The sequence below is a fragment of the Chiloscyllium plagiosum genome, chromosome 27 (assembly GCF_004010195.1).
Source record: "Chiloscyllium plagiosum isolate BGI_BamShark_2017 chromosome 27, ASM401019v2, whole genome shotgun sequence".
In the NCBI taxonomy this organism is placed as follows: Eukaryota; Metazoa; Chordata; class Chondrichthyes; order Orectolobiformes; family Hemiscylliidae; genus Chiloscyllium; species Chiloscyllium plagiosum.
This window is the reverse complement of record NC_057736.1, coordinates 17,701,121-17,724,059: the sequence shown is the minus strand read 5'-3', so window position 1 is coordinate 17,724,059 and position 22,939 is coordinate 17,701,121. Positions and strand designations below refer to the sequence as shown.

Sequence of the window (22,939 nt, the reverse complement as noted above, 5' to 3'; positions counted from 1 at the left end):
GGGAAGAGCAGGAGTTTGTGGAACTTATTGGTTAGCAGTTTCAAAGAGTCAAAATGGGTTCAATGGGCTAATGGTCCTCCTCCTGGGTTCTGTAATTCTAAGAGTGTCATATGCCATATGCTTGTTAAAGCCTCAGAGAAATGTCTTCAATAAAAAGATTCAAAGTAGAAAATGTTAAACATTTTTAAGATAGCACACTGTCACATTGGTCACTTTGGAGGTAATGCAATAATTGCTTTGATACAATGCTTTGATGCAACGATAAACCATCCTGGAAGAATAATACTTTCATGCCCAACAACTGGAACCAAACATTTTCAAGGATATTCTCCATCAATAGGTTAACATCAACAGTCTGGCAGGCACAAAATGTTAAGAAGCTTCACAACCAGCTAACATTTCAGGACATTGAAACACACCAGCTCTATTACACAGCTTGATGGACAAAAGCTTAGAGAGCACAGAACTATACAATTCAGACAGAAAAGTTTTGCACTTCTGTAACTCCATCCAGAGGACGTCCAAAAGCATTTCACAATCAAGGAATTTCCATTTGAACTGTACTGTTGTTATGGAGGAAATACGGTAGATAATTTTCCCACAAGAATGTAATAACTGACAGTGGTGTTGGTTGAAGAATGAATCTTGCCAGGACATCACAAGAATTTTCCTGCTCCTTTTTTCACATAAATGGTTGATATATTCTATGTTCACTTGAACAGTCAGAGATGGGTTTAGTTTAATGTCTTGTCCAATGAATCCTCTTACCACAATGCAACATCCATGATCCTTTCAACAATGATACCAACACTGCCTCTCTAGTAGGGCAGCATTCCCTCAATACTGCCCCTCTAACAATACAGCACACCCTCAGTACTGCCCCTCTAACAGTGCAGACTCCCTCAGTACTGCTCCTCTAACAATACAGCACACCCTCAGTACTGCCTGTCTGACAATGGAATGATTCTTCAGTACGGCCCCTTTGACAATGCATCGATCCCTCAGTACTTCCTTTCTGACAATGGAGTGCTCCCTCATCACTACTCATCTGACAGTGCAGTGCTCCCACAGTACTACCCCTCTGACAGTGCAGCATTCCCTCAGTGCTGTCCCTCTAACAATGCAGCACTCTCTCAGTACTGCCCCTCTGACAATACAGCGCTCCCTCAGTATTATCCCTCTGACAATACAATGCTCCCTCAGTATTGCCCCTCTGACAATGCAGCTCTCTCTCAGTACAGCCCTCTGACAATGCAGTGCTTCCTCAGTATTGTCCCTCTGACAATGCAGCGCTTCCTCAGTGCTGCCCCTCTGACAATGCAGCGGTCCCTCAGTACTGCCCCTCTGACAATGCAGCACTCTCTCAGTACTGTCTCTCTGACAATACAGCATTCCCTCTGTACTGCCCCTCTGACTATACAGCGCTCACTTAGTACTGTCCTTCTGACAATGCAGCGCTCCCTCAGTACTGTCACTCTGACAATGCAGCGCTTCCTCAATACTGCCCCTCTGACTATACAGCACTCCCTCAGTACTGCCCCTCTGACAATGCAGTGCTCTCTCAGTACTGACCCTCTGACAATGTTGCGCTCCCTCAGTACTGTCACTCTGACAATGCAGCGCTACCTTAGTACTACCCCTCTGATTATACAGCACGCCCCTCTGACATTGCAACGCTAACTCAGTGCTGAACCTCTAACAGTACTGTACTCCTTCAGCACTTTCCCTTTGACAGCACTCCCTTAGTACTTTCCTCTGACAGGTCAATGCTCCCTCAATACTTTCCCTCTGACAGCACAGCACTCCCTAAATACCATCCCTCTGATAGCACAGTATTCTCTCAGTACTGACACTCTGATAGCACGGCACTCCTTCAGTACTGCCCTTCTAACATTGCAATATTTCCATGATGCTGTTCCTCTGACAGTTCAGTATTTTCTCCAGACTGCCTTCTGGAAGTGCAGTACTTCTTTGGTATTGCCTCTCCAACAGTGCAGAGATACCATTGCACATGCCCTCAAAAGGTTCTGTGAGACTCCAGTACTAACGTTTTCACAGTGGAGCACTGCCTCAGTATCAGTACTCCAAGTAGTGCTTCTTAAGTAATCTCTCAACACTGTTCATCTGATGGTCCAGCACTCCACCAGTACTTGCCCTGTGACAGTCCAGCACTCCTTCAGTACTGCCCCTCTGACAATGCAGTGCTCCCTCAGTACTGCCTCTCTGAAAATACAGCGCTCCCTCAGTACTGCCCCTCTGACAGTCCAGCGCTCCTCCAGTATCGCCTAACAAACAATGGAACACTCCTTGAACACTGCATATTTGAAGGTGCAGCACTCTCCTTGTACTGCACATTTAAAGGTGCAGCACTCTCCTTGTACTGCACACTTAAAGGTGCAGCACTCTCCTTGTACTGCACATTTTGAAGGTGCAGCACTCTCCTTGTACTGCACATTTAAAGGTGCAGCACTCTCCTTGTACTGCACATTTAACAGTGTGGCCCTCTTCAGTACCATTCTTCCAAATCTGAAGTGGAACATCCATCGTTCAATCAGGCATTTCTGTCAAGTAACCTTGTCTCTCTGTGTGCTATATAACATTCTTATCCCTGTGCCAAATACTATCAGCCTCTGTGTAAGGCTGTATGGAAATTAGGTGAGGACAGGATAGAGCTCAAGGTAATTCCAACTGTTAAATTCCTTCACAGTTCTTTGATAAAATAGAGCACTATGGTGACTCAGGGACCCAGGTTCAATTCCAGCCTTGGGTGACTGTCTGTGTGCAGTTTGCACATTCTCCCCATGTCTATGTGGATTTCTGCTAGGTGCTGCTGTTTCCTCCTATAGTCCAAAGATAGGCAGGTTAGGTCATGGGAAATGTAGAGTTACAGGGATATAGTTGGATGCTCTTCAGAGGGTTGGTGCAAACGATGCATGGGAGAAATGGTCTCTTTTTGCACTGTACGGTTTCTATGATCTGGGGTGTTTGGTTTTCAATGAGAGTTACTTGGACCTGAACAGGAATCAGTAATTTCAGAACACAGGACCAAAGTGACAATTTAAGCTTTTAAATCTTCTCACCCAAACACTGCACACTTGTACACTCTGCTGACTCATACCCTCCATTCACTCACACTTGCAGCTGGAAAAGGAGTTAAACTAAGAGTTATAAATTGAAGTGATCCAGTTCATACAAAACTTTGAGCAGGTAGTGATGCTGAAAATCCAAGAATTTGCTGAGATCAAGTATTTGCCAGGAGTCTGTAGTGGTCTGTCTATGAAGTGCCAAAGAACTAACACGATGACTCTTCAGTTGTCTTTCATTCCATGTACAATAATAATTTGCACTCACCTTGATATCTGCTCTCTCTTCTCTGTAACACAACAGTCTTCTCCTCTGCAGACTCCCAGTCACAGCCAAGCAGCTGCTCAACAGCTCAGAATCAGAGGGATGATTTATTGTAGATCTAGGAGGAACCATTTATCTATTGTCATTAATGCATCTTTTGTCATCAATTCAGACCAAGGAGAAGTTCATTTAATAATAATTAATGTTTTACTTCTCATGTCCTTTCAAACTTGAGAGAATACGTACAACACCAGCTTGAATGGAGACAACTAAAGCAACAAGGAAGAGGAACTTTCTGTTGCTATTTATAGGGAGTGACTGTACACAAAGGTAAAGTCGTGTTCCAGGATACTTTGTACTGAAAGACTGCTGAGTTTCACAGAGATGTATGTGTGGGTGAGGCACTTAGCTATTCTGGCACAGAGCTATGTCAAACATTGATTTCATGATGTTGTATAAAAATAATCAACTGCACAAACTAGTTCACAGACACAACCATTGGATTACAGGCTTATCTAGGAATGTAATTTGTCAACAAACCTTTGAACCAATTGAAACTAATTTGAAAAAAGACATTTATGTCCAGCATACAGTTTAAAATAAAGCAGCAATGGCATCTGTTTAGTCTAATTTTATTTTGTGTTTGATTTTGACTGGCCTGTTCCTAGCAAAAGGAATAGGCCATTTAGCCATCTGCACTATCAACACCCTTCCTCCCCCAGCACTTCACCCTTCCACCAATGTATAAGTGCTGACCCCTCCACACTTCAGCTCTGATGGACAGTCATGCAGACTCAAACATTATCTTGCTGTCTCTCCATGGTTGCTGCCTGACCTGTTGTAATTTCCAGCATTTTTTATTTCCAGGTCATTTAGCCCCTCAATGCTGTTCCATTATTCAAATAGAACATAGAAGGAAAGAAAGGTTTATGGCGCACAAAGACAGCTGACTGAAGAACAGCTATCTGGTCTAAACTCACCACCTCTGCTCTTGGTCCCTAGTCCTGCAGGCAATTGAAGCTGAAGTGTATGTCCAATTGTTTTCTTACATGTGATGAAGATTTCTGCCTATACCAGTCTTCCAAGCATTGGGCTCCAGACTCCATCACTGAAATGGAGTCCAGTATCCCGTCACAAAGTCACCCTTGATTTAAACATGCTTGTAACATGGACTCTGACTAGCTAGTTCAGAGCCAGTCTCTAGAGGAGTAAGAATCTCTGAGACTCCTGTTTATTTTTTTTAGTGAGACACAGTGAAAGACACAAGGTGCATGAATTTTTATTCAGTTTCCACCACTAGGAAGAAAAGAAACACTCGCGTGGCCAGTGACAAGCAATACCCTTCACATCAAAGGGCAATGCTGTGTGATCAAACAGTGAAGGGGAGGGCAGGGATTAAATCAGAATAGAGTTGGAGGGAGAAATGATGCACTCCACTCCCTGCGGTGCCCACCTCTCCCTGAACAACTCCAGGGTGTCGGTGGACACTGCATGCTCCTTCTTCAGAGACACCCGGGCTCTAACATAGCCGCAGAAGAGGGGCAGGCAGTCGGCCCTAACAACCCCCTCCACGGCCCGCTGCCTGGACCTGTTTATGGCCAGTTTGGCCAGGCCCAGGAGCAGACCCACGAGGAGGTCCTCAGACCTGCCCTCCCCCCTCCATACCGAGTGGCTGAAGATCAGGAACGTGGGAGACTCCTGTTTATTTTTTTTTCTTTTTGTTTTGATCCAGCTCCCTCAACAGCCAGCTCTCAGAGAGAAAAGAACTTCTGACACTCCTGTTTATTTCTTTTTTCTTTTTTTGTTCTTTTCTTTTTCTCTTTTTAAATGTTTTCTTTCTTCCATTACCCCCACACTACCACCTAACTGCGGTAGTGCTTATTTTTTCCCCAGCACCCATGTTGTATGTGTGTAGGTGTGAGACACAGTGAGAGACACAAGGTGTACGAATCTTTATTCAAATTTCCACCACCAGGAAGAAAGGAAACACCCGGGTGGCCAGTGACAAGCAGTGCCCTTCACATCGAAAGGCAATGCCGTGTGATCAAACAGTGAAGGGGAGGGCAGGGATTAAATCAAAATAGAGTTGGAGGGGGAAATAGTACACTCCACTCCCTGCAGCGCCCACCTCTCCCTGAACAACTCCCGGGCTCTAACATAGCCGCAGAAGAGGGGCAGGCAGTCGGCCCTAACAACCCCCTCCACGGCCCGCTGCCTGGACCTGTTTATGGCCAGTTTGGCCAGGCCCAGGAGCAGACCCATGAGGAGGTCCTCAGACCTGCCGTCCCCCCTCCATACCGAGTGCCTGAAGATCAGGAGCGTGGGAGACTCCTGTTTATATCTGTCAGGAAGAGCTCCCTGATAAGCCCAGGTTAACAGCCCCAATCAGGGAACTCCTACAGCACAGCACTCTCTCAGTACTGCCCCTCTCACTGCACAGTGCTTCCTCAGTACTGACCCTCTGACAATGCAATATTTCCTCACCGATGTTCCTCTGAAAGTTCAGTATTTTCTCCAGACTGTCTTCTGGCAGTGCAGGACTTCCTGGCATTGTCTCCCCAACAGTGCAGAGATATCATTGCACACGCTCCAACCACTATTTTGGACAATTTTAGTATAACCATCCTACTGTTAAACCCCATGCATTTGACAATAAGGAAACTGTCCCATATACTTTCTTGACCAGCTTATTGTCCTGATCTGCATTCTTCAAGGATCCACTGACATTTACTCCCGTGCCCTGTGATTGTTCCAAACCTTTCAAAATCCCATCATTGATTGTCTATTCCCTTGTCTTATTTGTTCTCAAACTTTTCTGGATTCAATTTCATCTTCTTATACCAGCCTGTATTCCTGTATTCTACAGCTTTTTTCCATTCTATTAATCACAGCTAATTTTCAAATTGTTTGCAAACGTCTGAATCATGTTATCAGTTTTAAACCTAATTCATTGAATAATACCTCAAACTGCATCAACCCCAGAGCTGAGCTCTGCAGAACCCTAATGAAAACAGTCCTCTCAACACAAAAACATAATTTGGCCACAACCCTTTGTTTCCTGACACTAAGCCTTCCTCGCTCTGTCAGGTTTTTTTCTTCTATTATTCACAATAGCCAAAGTGCAGGCTAGATTCAACAAGCCTGTGCTTGCAAAACTCAATACAACATGTCTACTGTTACAATGTGACGCTGTGATTTAGCAGCAATTGTAGAATAATCATAAGTATGCTAGTAGCAACACCAACAATCAATTTAAGATAATCAAATGAGCTGTAATGTTCATTTACATTTATGAGAATTCACTGAAAGAGCATAGCCATTCTCTGCACACAAAAGGATTGTCTTCAAGCCATGCACCTTTACCAAGAAACTTAGGCAGCCCTGGAGTTCTTCATTGCTTGGTCCACGACAACAGCTCAACCCAAGTTCACCTGCCAATAATTCAGCACCTGTAATATAACTTACTATGAACATCTGAAATAATGAGTATAAGATAAAACACTTCAGCAAGTTGACTCTCTTTCCAGCAATGATCTAATTAAACAATGGAATAGATTCAATGGTCTGAATGGCCGAGCATAAGAACCTGGCAGTCAATAGTTGTCAAAATATATGAAAATAAAATTACATGATCTATTCTTAACAACTATTCTGGTGGCTAGTTCATTTTCACGTCAATGTCATCTGCTATGAAGAATTATTGCCCAGACACCTTCCTGTATAAATCTCTAATCTCATGACAGTGTTTAGAGATTTTTGGTTTAAATACATCCTCTCTAACATCATAAAGTCAATGGGTGGAATTTTCCCAAGCCCTGAACAATATAGGCTACGGTGAGAACTTGGGGAAAATTGGATGAAATGTCCAGCAAGGCGCTTCTTGATATCGAGACCAAAATGTCATCTTTTCCAAACAAGACCTGGATGTCAGGAACAGATTTTCACTAATGAGTGATGAGAGGCTTTGTAACAGGTATTATCATTCATTATCACCCACTTTATTACTTAATTTCACCTTATTAATTTACTCTCTCCCAATGTCCCACCTGCAGGATAGAAACTGGCTGCTGACAGTTCCCAAAATTAAAGTCAGAGCAGGTAACTGTAGAGTCCAGGTTACCGCCTACTCCTCTGGAAATCCATCTTGGACACTAATATTTCAGGGCACACTTCATGGACAGTGACCACACGCACCCCATGTTTACAGATGTTAGTTAAAAATCACACAACACCAGGTTATAGTCCAACAGGCTTATTTGGAATTCTAACTTTCAGAGTTCTCTGAAAGCAAGTGCTTCCAAATAAACCTGTTGGACTATAACCTGGTGTTGTGTTATTTATAACTTTGTCCACCCCAGTTCAACACCGGCACTTCCTCATCACACATCTGTCATGTTCTGCCTCCCCACATCATGATGGCATATCTCTGATCATTGAGACACTGTGTCTGCATTTGAATGCTGCACTTTGGAGTACGTAACAGCTCTCAGGGAATACTGCTGCAAGGACACTGCACATGCAATGACAGGCACCCAGGCCATGGATTGGACCAGGCTGCATCTCAGGACTATCTGCACACTCTCATTTTTTGAGTACTCTCTCATTTTGTGAGTACCTGGGTGCTCGCAGTATCCCTGCATTGCCTTGCCTTTTTGTACTTCACTTCCTGAAACTGAACTTAAAGGCTCACAGTAATATAATGTAGAATAATTGTTTTGTTGTTCAGTGTTGACACATAGGCAAACATCTTGTCATGCTACTAAGGGGTTATCAGTGCAAGGCAATGGAAATGTTGCTGTATACAGCACCGTGCTATGTCAATTTCACACTTTCACCAGGTGCTGGCTGTGTCCACACATTAGGCACAGTATGTGCTTTAAGTAACTGTCCATGTCTCAAGGTCTAAGATGAAAAGATAACAATCTCTCCCTCAATGTCAGTAAAACTATAGAGCTGATCATCACCTTCAGGAATCGAGGAGGTGGTCACGCCCCTATCGTCATCAATGGAGCTGAGGTGGAGATGTTCCTTGGGGTGATGATCACCAATAATCTGTCCTGAACCACCCACGTTGATATGACGGTCAAGAAGGCACAATAAGACCTCTTCTTCCCCAGGAGGCTCAGGAAATTCAGCATGTCCATAAGGACCCTCACCAACATTTTCAGATGCACCATAGAAAACATCTTATCTGGATGCATCAAGGCTTAATACAGCAATTACTCTGCCCAGGACTGTAAGAAACTAGGGAAATTGGGGTCACAGCCCAGAGCATCACACAGCCAACCTTCCATCCATTGACTCCATCTATACTTCTTGTTTCGATGGAAAGGCAGCCAACATTATCAAGGACCCCTCCTACCCCGGTTATAATCTCTTCAAACCTCTTTCATCAGGCAGAAGATACAAAAGCTTAAACACACATGCCAACAGGTTCAAGAACAGCATCTTCCCCACTGTTATTACACTGCTGAATGGACCTCTCATATTTCAAATCTAATGTTGATCTTGTTTTTGTTCACCTTCTTTGCAGCTGTAACTTTATATTCCTCACTCTGTTCAATCACCCCAAGATCTTTGTGACTTTGTATGTTATGATCTGCCTGTACTGCACACAAAACAAAACTTTTCACTGTACCTAGGTACATGTGACAATAATAAATCAAATCAAATCAGATCAAATAAGGGGGCAGTCCTTAGTCAAGTCCAGGGAGATACCCTTCAGGCAAATATAATAAGCCTCCAGTATCAGTCCAGAGACTAGGGCACAGTCGGCCAACTGCTTAGAGCAATAAGGGTCAGGGGTCTATACTTCTATAGTCTGAGGTGTCAGTCACAATTTTTTCTTTGGATCCAAAGCAACCAGTCCAGAGAGTTGCGGGAACACAGCCAGAGAGCAGTACAGATTTCAGTAAGGGGTGAGGCCACTCATCTTTCATGGCGATCTGGCTAAGTCACTTAAAGGGGTGAGCAACAATCAGTCCTGGAGGTCTCTACAATGAGGATTATCAATGCTCACTCTGGTTGGACGATGGCTGGAAATCTGAATTGTGAGGATTGGAGGCAGAATCTTGGGATCCAATAATGAAAGGGACAGCTCAATATATAAGGGGGGGAGAGGATAGAACATTAAAGGGAAATGGGCAATGTGGATGGGGAGGAGCTATTGACAGTCAGCACCACCCTAGCTTTCATGAGGTGACGGTGCACTGCCTGATCTGGATTTTTACTCGCTATGCCTGGGGCCTTAAGTATGGTGGCAGGGGTAAACGAGGAGATGATGAATTACGTAGACAAGTTGGATGGGGACTTCAGGCAGTTCAAAGATAATGGAATTGATATGAAGTCTTACCAAGAAAGGAATGTTTACATTTGGGGATTCATCAAAGTAAGAGGCTGAGCTAGTTGTGAAGGATTGTTGCTCCTTTCTATCACACTGTAAAAGAACAAACGTGTAATGGAGATGAAAATGGTTGACGCATACCCAGAGTGGGCAGATTAAATGTTTCCTTCTGTGAGGGAGGGGCTTCCAGTGTCAATGATGTGAAGACATTCAAAGGGCAACAGCATTATCTACACACTCATGCACTCAAGCTGAAACACTTGTGAGAAATATGGTAACCTTTGGCATTAATTTCCTGTGTGTGATTCATGTCCTTGCCCAAGCAGTTTTGCCCGTATCAGACAACATTACAAAGCAATCCCACTAATGGCTGTGATGAAAAACAATATTTGGCTACTGGTCAGATTGACTTTATTTGCTAAATTAGTAATAACCTGCAATTTACACAAAGCCTATTCGGTGTACACAATTCAAACACTGGACATTGAACATCATGAAGCACTAAGGCTGGTTAGACTGTGTACCTTCAATGTTATAGCTGCAGCAAGACAGACATTAACATAAACAACTGATGAAATAGTGAATGTATATTTACAAATGTGAGGACCTATTTATAGTGACGTGTCACTTGCCACATTTACATTTTGAGAGGGTCTCCATTTCTTCCCTCCCGCTTTGTCCCAGTACAGTCCCGAGATCTGCAGTTAGGATGGAGGGAGCCTGCCCTGCAGTGGAGCCCATTAGCCTTGGAGGTCTGGTCAGGTTACCACAGTGGTGTTTGTGCCTAGAGGGCCCCAGGCATGCTGAGCATATTCTGCTCAGAGGCAAGGGCACCCTCCTCAGCTTGAACCTCCACAGAACTGACAGCAGCAGACAGGGTGACCTCTAGATTGTCCTGAGAGAAAACTTCTGGTGGGGGGGGGTGATGGGGTTGTGGCAGTGCGGCGTGCATTGTATGTGGTCCTTTCTCTGGATGGGTGGGTCCTTGCACCACCCTGTCTCCTGGAGGGGAAGGGGCACCCAGAGCGAGGTCAAACTCCTTCGTGCCTCCCCTGTTGTAATGCAGTTGGTACTGAAGTGATGGAGAGCACAAATCCAACACACTGTGAGAGTAGTGAACCTGGCTCTCCATGGCGGCTGCCAACCTGGATCCCAATCAGGTTTCTGCAGTTCTGCAGCCTTTGCATCAGGTTACCCCAGTGCTTGCTTGTGCATATCAATGAAATCCTGAATTGGCATCACCATAGACTCGTCTCCTGCCTGGGGCTGGTCCTGTGTCAATCCTCCACGTGCCAATGACCTAGGGTGCCTCCCTCTCGCCATCTGCAGGTGGATGGCAGTGAACTGCTCACCAGCAGGTGCTCCTGATTGACCATGGACATGCCACTGGTACCTGCAGGAGACAAAAGAGAGAAAGTGTCTTGACCAAGCATGATTTGGAGATGCCAGTGTTGGACTGGGGTGTAAAATTTAAAAATCACACCACATCAGGTTATAGTCCAACAGGTTTAATTGGAAGAACTAGTTTTCGGAGCGCTGCTCCTTCATCAGGTGGTTGTCACAACCACCTGATGAAGGAGCAGCGCTCCGAAAGCTAGTATTTCCAATTAAACCTGTTGGACTATAACCTGGTGTTGTGTGTTTTTAACTCTTGACTAAGCAGTAGAGATTGTGCCATGATACTAACACATTCACAGCAGGGCAACAATGAAGAATGCTTCTTACTTGGCTGCATTGACATATTCACTTCAGCGGTCCCATTCTTCACTAGAGGTGGCCAAGGTCCTCTCATTGTAATGGGTGAATTGGGGATGAGGAGGGAAAGTGAGCGGGGAAGACTTTAAATGCTTTAATCAGTGGTAGAGCATGAGCCTTAGTGGGAGGTGGGTGTCATAGTAGAGGTACAGTGAGTGTGAGAAAGTAGCGAGATCATCATAGAACCATAGAATTCCGACAATATGGATACAGGCCATTTGACCCAACTACTCCATGCCAATCCTCTGAAGAGTGTCCCACCCAGACCCATTCCCCAACCTTACTACTCTACATTTACTCCTGACTCATGCATCCCTGAACACTGGGATTAGCATGGCCAACTCACCTAACCTGCACATCTTTGGACTTGGTGTGTGGTACTTACCCTGCTGAAATGAGAAAGTCCTTGATCTTCTTTTTGGCATTGCTGGCATTGGTGGACCATGAAGAGATGGCAGTGACCTTGGTGGAAATCGTCAACCGGGCCAGTAGAGACTTGTGGCATTCCCCCTCTGCACCACCCTGTCTCCTGGTCCCTGCCCACAAAGAGTGGGACTATTTCCCCTTGGTGAAAGTGAGGACTGCAGATGCTGGAGATCAGAGTCAAGATTAGAATGATGCTGGAAAAGCACAGCAGGTCAGGCAGCATCCGAGGAGCAGGGAAATTGACATTTCAGGCAGGAACCATTCATTCCTTTTGCCTGAAACATCGATTTTCCTGCTCCTCATACGCTGCCTGACCTGCTGTGCTTTTCCAGCACCACTGTAATCTTCACTATTTCCCCTTGTCTGCCATGTCCAGTCTGAATGTCCCCAACCATGAGAAACAGTTCCGGACTGCCATCACTTGACCAGGAGTACAACAGCCTTTTAGATATGGCACCACTGCCAGGGATCCTGAGATATCTTGGCAGCAGTGAATACATCTATCAACAGCAAGTGGAAGAATCCAGCTAGTGCCATATAGAGGGGTTATCATAGAGGAGTGGTACATGGGTAAAGAGACGAGTTTGGGATAATCATGTGGAACTCTCTGTGAAACTCAACCAAAATGACACTAGTAAGGTTCAGCCCAATTTTTGAGACAGTTTGTTGTTAGTTGGTAGCTAAGTGGCCCATCCACACGCATCATGATAGTAAAATATGTAGGTTAGTTCGATCTTAGAGTAGGATAAAAGGTTGGCACAACATTAAGGGCCGAAGGGCCTGTCCTGTGCTGTACTGTTCTATGCTCTATCCCATTAAGTGTAAAGTACTCGATCTTTTGATCGAGTTGTTCACTATAAATAACAATAGAGTAATCCTTTCTATGTTAATTTTTTTCTCTCTAAATGAGTGATGTTTTACATGTTCTTTCAAGTTTGAAAGGAAATGAGAAGTAAAACATTAATTCTTGTTAAGTAAACTTCTCCCTGATCTGAATTGTTGACAAAAGCTGCTTTAACAACAACAGAGCAGCACTTCCTCACAGCTCTGCAATAAATCATCCCTGGTATTTTGGTGTTGTCTGGTTGTTTACCTATGGCTGGATGTTAGCAGAGGAGGACAACGTTGTTGCTCTACACAGTGAGAAGGCAGTTTGCTTGCAGACATCAAGGTAGGTGCAATTTATTACAGTACTATGCATGAAATGAAAACAAACTCAAGTCACCGTAACAATCTTAGACACTTTGTAGACAGTCTACTTAAGATTATTGTCGAAGAGTGTGGTGCTGGAAAAGCACAGCTGGTCAGGCAGCATCCGAGGAGCTGGAGAATTGACACTTCAAGCATTAGCTCTTTTTTTAACATAGAACAATACAGCGCAGAACAGGCCCTTCGGCCCTCAATGTTGCATTGATCTGTGAACTATTCTCAGCTCGTCCCCCTATACTATGCCATCATCATCCATGTGCTTATCCAAGGATTGTTTAAATCTTCCTAATGTGGCTGAGTTAGCTACATTGGCAGGCAGGACATTCCACACCCTTACCACTCTCTGAATAAGGAACCTGCATCTGACATCTGTCTTAAATCTATCACCCCTCAAATTGTAGTTATGTCCCCCTTTGTACAAGCTAACAGCATCATCCTAGGAAAAAGACTATCACTGTCTACCCTATCTAATCTTCTGATCATCTTGTATATCTCTATCAAATCCCCGCTTAGCCTTCTTCTTTCCAATGAGAACAGACCCAAGTCTCTCAGCCTTTCCTTATAAGACCTTTCCTATAGACCAGGCAACATCCTGGTAAATCTGGTCTGCACATTTTCCAATGCTTCCACATCCTTTCTGAAATATGGGGACCAGAACTGTACACAATATTCCAAGTGTGGCCGCACTAGCGCTTTGTATAGTTGCAGCATGATATTGCGGCTCCAGAACTCAATCGCTCTACCAATGAAACCTAACTGACGGTATGCCTTCTTAACAGCATTATCAACTTTTAGGTATCTATGTACATGGACTCCAAGATCCCTCTGCACATTCATACTACCAAGAATCTTTCCATTGACCCAGTACTCTGCCTTCCTGTTATTCTTCCCAAAGTGCGTCACCTCACATCGGCAAAGTTATTCTGGGTAGGAGTGAAAGGAACGGGTGGTCATTATGGGGGACTTTGATTTCCCCAACATTGATTGGAAATGCTATAACTCTAGTACATCAGATGGATCAGTTTTTGTCCAATGTGTACAGGAGGGTTTCCTGACACAGTATGTCAAAGGGCCGACAAGAGGGGTGGCCACACTGGATCTGGTGCTTGGTAATGAACCAGGCCAGGTGTTTGATGTAGTTGCAGGTGAGCACTTTGGAGAGAGTGAGCATAATTCAATTATGTTTAGTTTAGCGATGGAAAGGGATACGTACATGTCACAGGTCAAGAGTTATTGATGGGTAAGGGCAAATATAATGCGATTAGGCAAGAATTAGGATGCATAGAATGGGGTAGCAAAATGCAGGGGATGCAGACAATGGGAATGTGCATCACCTCACATTGAACTGCATTGAACTCCATTTGCCACCTCTCAGCCCAATTCTGCAGTTTATCCAAGTCCCCTGCAACCTGTAACATTCTTCCAAACTGTCCATTACTCCACCGACTTTAGTGTTATCTGCAAATTTAGTAATCCATCCACCTATGCCTGCGTCTAAGTCATTTATAAAAATGACAAACAGCAGTGGTCCCAAAACAGATCCTTGTGGCACACCACTAGTAACCCGGGTTCAATTCCTGTCTCAGGCAACTGTCTGTGTGGAGTTTGCACATTCTCCCCGTGTCTGCATGGGTTTCCTCCGGGTGCTCCAGTTTCCTCCCACAGTCCAAAAAAAATGTGCAGGTTATGAAATTGGCCATGCTAAATTGCCCGTAGTGTTAGGTGAAGGGGTAAATGTAGGGGAATGGGTCTGGGTGGATTCCTCTTTGGAGGGTCGGTGTGGACTTGTTGGGCCGAAGGGCCTGCTTCCACACTGTAAGTAATCTAATCTAACCTGACTCCAGGCTGAATATTTTCCATCATCCACCACTCGCTGCTTTCTTTCAGAAAGCCAGCTTCTAATCCAAACTGCTAAATCACCCTCAATACCATGCCTCTGCATTTTCTCCAACAGCCTACCATATAGAACCTTATCAAAGGCTTTACTGAAGTCCATGTATACCACATCAACTGCCCTACCCTCATCTACGTGCTTGGTCACCTTCTCAAAAAACTCAATGAGGTTTGTGAGACACAACCTGCCCTGAATGAAATCATTTTGACTATCTGAAATCAAATTGTTGCTTGGAGATGATTATAAATCTTACCTCTTATAATCCTTTCCAAAACCTTTCCTACAACAGAAGTAAGGCTCACTGGTCTATAATTACCTGGGTCATTTCTACTGCCCTTCTTGAACAAGGGCACAACATTTGCAATCCTCCTGTCCTCCGGTACTAAACCTGTAGACAATGACAACTCAAATATCAAAGTCAAAGGCTCTGCTATCTCCTCCCTAGCTGTCCAAGAATCCTCGGATAAATCCCATCTGGCCCAGGGGACTTGTGTACTTTTACTCCTTCAAGAATTGATAACAACTATTCGTAACTAACCTCAATCCATCCTAGTCTAATATCTCGTACCTCATTCTTCTCCTCTACAATATTCTCCTTTTCCTGAATGAAAATCGATGAGAAATGTTAGTTTAGCACCTCTCCGATCTCCACAGGGTCCACACATAACTTTCCACTTCTGTTTTTGATTGGCCCTATTCCTACCCTAATCATCCCTTTATTCCTCACATACCTATAGAAAGCTTTAGGGTTCTCCTTTATTCTATTTGCTAAAGACTGCTTGTGTCCTCTCTTTGCTCTTCTTAATTCTCTCTTTAAATCCTTCCTAGCTCATCTGTAACTCCCCATTGCCTCATCTGAAACATCTTGCCTCATCAACACATAAGCCTCCTTCTTCTTTGGGGGCTTGGCTTTAAATTAAGGGGTGGTAGGTATAGGACAGATGTTAGGGGTAGATTCTTTACTCAGCGAGTCGTGAGTTCATGGAATGCCCTGCCAGTAGCAGTGGTGGACTCTCCCTCTTTATGGGCATTTAAACGGGCATTGGATAGGCATATGGAAGATAGTGGGCTAGTGTAGGTTAGGTGGGCTTGTATCGGGCGCAACATCGAGGGCCAAAGGGCCTGTACTGCACTGTATTTTTCTATGTTCTATGTTCTATGTTCTGCTTAAGAGATGCAATTTCTGTAGTAAACTATGGTTCCCTTACCTTATCACTTCCTCCCTGCCTGACAGGGACATACCTATCAAGGACACGCAATATCTGTTCCTTAAACCAGCTCCACATTTCCATTGTCTGCATCCCTGCATTTTGCTACCCCATTCTATGCATTCTAATTCTTGCCTAATCGCATTATAATTGCCCTTGCCCCATCAATAACTCTTGACCTGTGACATATACCTATCCCTATCCATTGCTAAATTAAACGTAATTGAATTATGGTCACTCTCTCCAAAGTGCTCACCTGCAACTACATCAAACACCTGGCCTGGTTCATTACCAAGCACCAGATTCAATGTGGCCACCCCTCTTGTCGGCCCTTTGACATACTGTGTCAGGAAACCCTCCTGTACACATTGGACAAAAACTGATCCATCCGACATACTAGAGTTATAGCATTTCCAATCAATGTTGGGGAAGCTAAAGACCCCATAAGGACCACCCTGTTCCTTTCACTCCTACCCAGAATAACTTTGCCGATGTGAGGTGATGCACTTTGGGAAGAATAAAAGGAAGGCAGAGTACCGCGTCAATGGAAAGATTCTTGGTAGTATGAATGTGCACTCCTACCCAGAATAAGTTTGCCAATCCTCTCTTCCACCTCCATGGAACTCTGCGGAGGCCTATAAAAACTCCAAGCAGTGCAACCTCTCCTCTCCTGTTTCTAACCTCAGCCCACACTACCTCAGTAGTCAAGTCCTTATCAAAAGTTATTTCAGCCGCCATTGTACTATCCTTGACTAACAAGATCACATCTCCCCCTCTTTTACCGCTTTGCCTGTTCTTAATGAAAGATCTAAACCCTGGAACCTGCACATCCATTCCTCACCCTGCTCTATCCATGTCTCCGAAATGGCCACAACATCAAAGTCCCAGGTACCTATCCATGCTGTAAGCTCACCTACCTTATTTCGGATACTTCTGGCATTGAAGTAGACATACTTCAAACCAGCTTGCTATCTGCCAGCACATTCCTGTGACCGTGAAATCCTGTCCCTGTCCTCCCTGCTCTCATCCTCTGTGCACTGCAACTATACCTCAGGTTCCCATTCCCCTGCTGAGCTAGTTTAAACACACCCGAATAGCACCAGTGCATTTCCCACCCAGGATATTGGTACTCCTCTGGTTTAAGTGAAGACCATCCTGTTTGTACAGTTCCCACCTTCCCCAGAATGAGCCCCAATTATCCAAGTACCTGAAACCCTCCCTCCTACACCAGCCTTGTAGCCACTTGTTCAGCTGATATCTCTCCATATTCCTTGCCTCGCTATCATGGGGCACAGGTAACAAACCAGAGATAACAACTCTGTTTGTTCTAGCTCTCAGCTTCCATTGTAGCTCCCTGAAATCTTGCCTTACATCCCTATCCCTCTTTCTACCTATGTCGTTGGTACCTACATGCACCACGACTTGAGGCTGGTCACCCTTTCCCTTCTGGACCCCAAAGATACGATCTGAGACATCACGGACCCTGACACCTGGGAGGCAACACACCAACCGTGAGTCCCATTCGTTCCCAACATACCTTCTATCTGACCCTCTAACTATTGAGTTTCCAATGACTAATACTCTCCTCCTTTCCCTCCTTCCCTTCTGTCCACAGGAATAGGAACTTCATCAGGAACTTAAGATTATTAGCAAACTCTCTACTCCCAGCAAATTCTCTGATTTCAGTATCACCTCTTGCTCAAAGTTCCACACAATATTGACTCGGACATCTTGTTTGTGTGAATAGCTGCAAACATGTCCAGTGTGAAAGAGAGAGTAGAGAAACCACAATCACATTCATCTACAGAAATAGCAGAAAAACCTCAGCTGGACTGGCAGCATCTATGGAGAGAAATCATCGACACAGTTAAATAATGCCAATGGTTGCTGTTTCAGGTTCAGATTGAGGAAAGGTAAGCACTGCCCGCACAATGTTAGCCCAGCAGCAGTAAAGAGAGAAGGGGTGAAACAAAAAAAATTATCAAAGATCTTGGGGGGGGTTAGGTGTCAATGCAAAGTCACATAGGGGTCATACATAATTTATGCTGAATGTTAACACAGAATCCATCAGCTGGTACAATAAAAAAGGCTTGGCACTGTTTTGTGGAGCTCTTTCAGTTATTTTGTCACAGTAATGATGTTGAAGAGAAGAATATTTGTCCAACACTGTAACCAGGCCACACACCAGGAACTATAATTCCCTGAAATGTATTTAGATCAGTGATAAGTATAGAAAGTGTCTATGTTATTAAGTTTAACTTGGTCATGTCCACGAGGAATTCCTGAGCAGACTTGAACATCACTACTGTAACTCGGTTCCATCCCCCATGCTAATGAACCATGGTTTCACATTTGAGCAAGAGATGAGGTTCTGATTTTTTATTTGCACCAAAACTAAGATCACCTATTTGTATGAGAGTGTGATGCTGGCAAAGCACAGCAGGTCAGGCGGCATCCGAAGAGCAGGAGAGTCGACATTTCAGGCAAAAGTACTTCCAATTTGTACGTCCGTAACCCTGCCTGACCTCACCACAGTTTAGCTCAGCTGCTGCTGAAATATCAATTTCATGTCTTTATAACATCGAGGTTTGATAGTTCCATTCAGCTGCAGCCCCTAAGTTTACTGATCTATAGTAAACTCATAGTCAAACTATAACTTGATTTCAAAATTCTCATAATTGCTTTCAAAGTCCTCCATAACCTTTCCTTCCCGATCTCTTATCCTCCACTAGTGATAAAATGTTTGAGGATATCCGAAATCCTCTGATTCTGACCTCTTAACCTTCCTCAGTTTTAATTGACCGTGTCTTCAGTTGCCGAGCTCGTAATTCCAGCCTAAACCTCTCAATTTCTTCTTGACTTTCTTCCCAATAAGTCACTGTTCAAATCTGGTTCATTGACCAAACTTTGGTCATCTGACCTAATATCTCCTTACGTAGTTCAACGTCAAACTTTAATTTATAATGGTCCTAAAAGGGATCTAGGTTTTTTATTTATCTAAGTATAGGCTGTTGTTGAAATCCCACAGATATAGGCACAATGGGCCAAATGGCCTCTTTCGGTGATGTATTACTCTATGATCCTCTTCAAAATACTTAACACAGACAATATGGGTGAACCAACTCCACAGAGGTCAGTATTCCATCACCAACCCAGTCTTTATTCACACATGGAGAGTCCTTGGCATTGATCCAGCTCCCTCAGAGCCAGCTCTAAGGGTGAACAGAATGTCTGATGCTCCTGATTATCTATCAGCTAGGGCTCCCTGATTGAATCAGATTAACAGCCCCCAATTGGGGAACTCATATTCTATGAGGTCCACCTGGCTGACCTTGTTACGATCATTGCAATGGGTCAATGTATTTTCAAGTTGAAAGTTTACTGAGTAAATATACACCACTATTTGAATGATTAAGGCAGTAGAGCAGTTCCATTGATCAAAAAAAACTTGATCACCCTCCTTCTTTGGATTAGAAGTGTGGAAACAGGCCCTTCGGCCCAACCAGTCCACACTGACCCTCCGAAGAGTAATCCACTCAGACCCATTTCCCTCCAACTAATGCACCTGACACTATGGGCAATTTAGCATGGCCAATTCACCTAACCTGCAGATCTTTGGACTGAGGGAGGAAACGGGAGCACCTGGAGGAAACCCATGCAGACACAGGGAGAATGTGCAAACCCCACACTGACAGTCATCCGAGGCTGGAACCAAACCTGGGACACTGGTACTGTGAGGCAGCAGTGCTAACCAATGTGCCACCGTGCCACCCTATTCTTGTTTTAACATTTTACCAAAAAATGTGTAAAATTGGTTAAAGCTCACAATTTTAATGGGAACATTATGATCAAATCATACCACTAATGACTGTATCTTATTATTCATTTAGTCAGATATGGCAAGTGGATAAACATTGATTTAACCTCTGAACTCTTAAAGAACACAAAGATACAGAGACAGTGTCTGCCAATGGGAATTGCTGCACCTGCCTAACAACGCTTCCTTTGTCATTCACCCTGCCTTTAATAGAAGAGTGGTAAATACACAGATTAGAGCAACAAAATGGGCATCTCATTCACTCCAAACATTACTGTCCAGATGTAGCAGGAAGACTTAAAGTACAAACCAGCAACCTACCCTGGCACATTCACATTTTCCAAATTTTCACACTTGTTTAATTTCCAATTGCATTTATTTCCTTCTCTTCTCCCTTTAAACTAATGTGTTTCATAGAATCCCTACAGTGCAGACTGAGGCCATTTGCCCCATCAGGTCTGTACCAACCCTCCAAAGAGCACCCTACCCTATTGCCATAACCCTGCATTTACCATAGCCAATCCACCTCATCTGCTCATCTTTGGACTCATTCCTGAGGCTTCTCTCTAATGCAGTATTCCTCGCATCTGACCTGCCCCTATAGCCATTGTGTTTATATGGCTAGTTGAGGTTCTGGACAATGGTAATCCACAGGATATTGAGAGTGAAAAATTCAGCGATGACATTGCTATTGAATGTCATGTTGGATGTCCTCTTGTTAGAGATGGTCATTGCCTAGCAATTGTGTGGTGTGAATTTCACTTGCCAGTTGTCAGCCCAAGCCTGAATATTGCCCAGATCCTGTTCCATTTGAACATGGACTCCTTCAGTATCTGAGGAGTAGCGAAGGATGCTGAACATTTTGCAATCATCATCAAATATCCCCACTTCTGACCTCATGATGGAGGGAAGGTCATTGTTGAAGGAACTGAAGATGGTTGGGACTTAGGATGCAGAGATGTCCTGGGGCTAAGATGACTGACTTCCAATAACCCCACAATCATAATTCTTTGACCTCGGTATGACTCCAACCAGTGGAGGAGATAGTGAACTGATTCCCGTTGAGTCTAGATTTGCTCGAGCTCCTGGATACCACATTTGGTCCAATTTGGGGGGTAATGAAGGGGACTTGCAAGTAGTGGTGCTCACATATATCTGCTGTCCTTGTCATTCTCGGAGGTAGAGATTGCAGATACGGAGGGTGCTGTTGAAGAAGCATTGGTAAGTTACTGCAGTGTATCTTGTAGATGGTATACTCAGCTGCTACTGAGTGTCAGTGGTGAAGTTGATGAAAGTTTGTGGATGCTAATCAAGGTGACTTCTCTGATGTGGCTTCAGGCTCCTTGTGTGTTGTTGGAGCTCTTGTCTTCCAGGCAAGTGAAGAGTATTCTATGACATTCCTGACTTGTGACTTGTAGATAGTGGACAAATTAGAGGAAACATGGATGAGTTCCTGCCACAGATTTCCTAGCTTCAGACGTACTCTTGTAGCCATTGTATTTACATGGGCTGCTTGCATTCCATATTTGGTCAGTAATTGCCAATATTGGTCCAATTAAGTAAAAAGGATCCTGTTTGGTTACCAATTGGCCATGGGCAGGCAGAGTAACTGGAGGATGGGTTCAAGGCAGCAGGTTGAATTAAACCACCAGAAATGTACCCAGCTAAAAGTTCTACTGAAACTCATTAATGGTTGTAACAGATTTTGACATGCACCTTTTTTCGTGTGACAAGCTGAAGTTGGGATCTGTTCATGAAGTGCACTACAGGCTTTGACCACTGTGTGGTAGCATTTTCACCCTCAATGATAAACTCCCACTTAATTGGCTGAAGAGAGATTTCAAACTTCTCCATCTACTAATTATTAAATGCCACCTAATTCACAGCTTCAGTATATCTTTCTCAGATTTCATTGGGTTCAGTAACACATCCTGAAGGAGTGGAGAGATGTAGCATCTGTTTAACAACTCAAATTCATGTCACTCGGTCAGCCTGGATTTCATGCTCTCAAGTGAGACTTAAAACCCACAGCACATAGACTCAGAGGCAACAACATTATTCATTGAGCCACGCTAACCCTTAGCAACCAAATGACATTTCCTGTCAATTCTGATCTGACAAAGTCAAACTTTTGAGTAGAACGTCCAAAGTCAGTCTCACTTAAATAGATCAGCCATTTAGCCCATCATGACTCCTGGACAGATTTATCTAATCTGTTCCTTAACCCTGCAAATTCTATTCAATAGTATTTAGCTAGTTCTGTTGAAAGTTATGATTGAACCTGTTTCCACCACCCAGATTCCAGATCAGAGCAACTAAATATATAACGAAAATTCTCATCACCCCAGAATCCTTTTGTCAATTATCATACACCTGCATCCTCTGGTGACTCACTCTCTTGCCAATGGAAACAGTTACTCAATCCCATTGTAATGTAACATGAGATTTGAACATACAGATAAATCAGGAGTTCTTTATTCTACTGGCATCAATTAATTACAAACAGAAAGGGAAATTCAGGATAAACAAGGAAGTACTTATAGAAAATAGAGTCAAGGAGATGTACAGCATGGAAACAGACCCTTCGGTCCAACCTGTCCATGCCGACCAGATATCCCAACCCAATCTAGTCCCACCAGCCAGCACCCAGCCCATATCCCTCCAAACCCTTCCTATTCATATACCCGTCCAAATGTTTCTTAAATGTTGCAATTGTACCAGCCTCCACCACATCCTCTGGCAGCTCATTCCATACACGTACCACCCTCTGCGTGAAAAGGTTGCCCCTTAAGTCTCTTTTATATCTTTCCCCTCTCATCCTAACCTATGCCCTCTAGTTCTGGACTCCCCGACCCGAGGGAAAATACTTTGTCTATTTATCCTATCCATGCCCCTCATAATTTTGTAAACCTCTATAAGGTCACCCCTCAGCCTCCAAC

The 22,939-nt window shown here is 44.0% G+C and overlaps 1 protein-coding gene across 3 annotated transcripts in view; it reads right to left on the bottom strand.

Annotated features, from left to right (window-relative positions):
- Positions 1-3,668, bottom strand: part of LOC122563607 — a 28,274-nt gene extending 24,606 nt beyond the window's left edge. For all 3 annotated transcript variants that reach the window (XM_043717554.1, XM_043717556.1, XM_043717555.1), the window contains exons 1-2: positions 3,560-3,668; positions 3,352-3,466 (exon numbers count right to left, since the gene is read on the bottom strand). The gene's annotated coding sequence lies outside the window, so the exon portion shown is untranslated. The remainder of the gene's footprint in view (positions 1-3,351; positions 3,467-3,559) is intronic.
- Between the last annotated feature and the right edge of the window lie 19,271 nt (positions 3,669-22,939).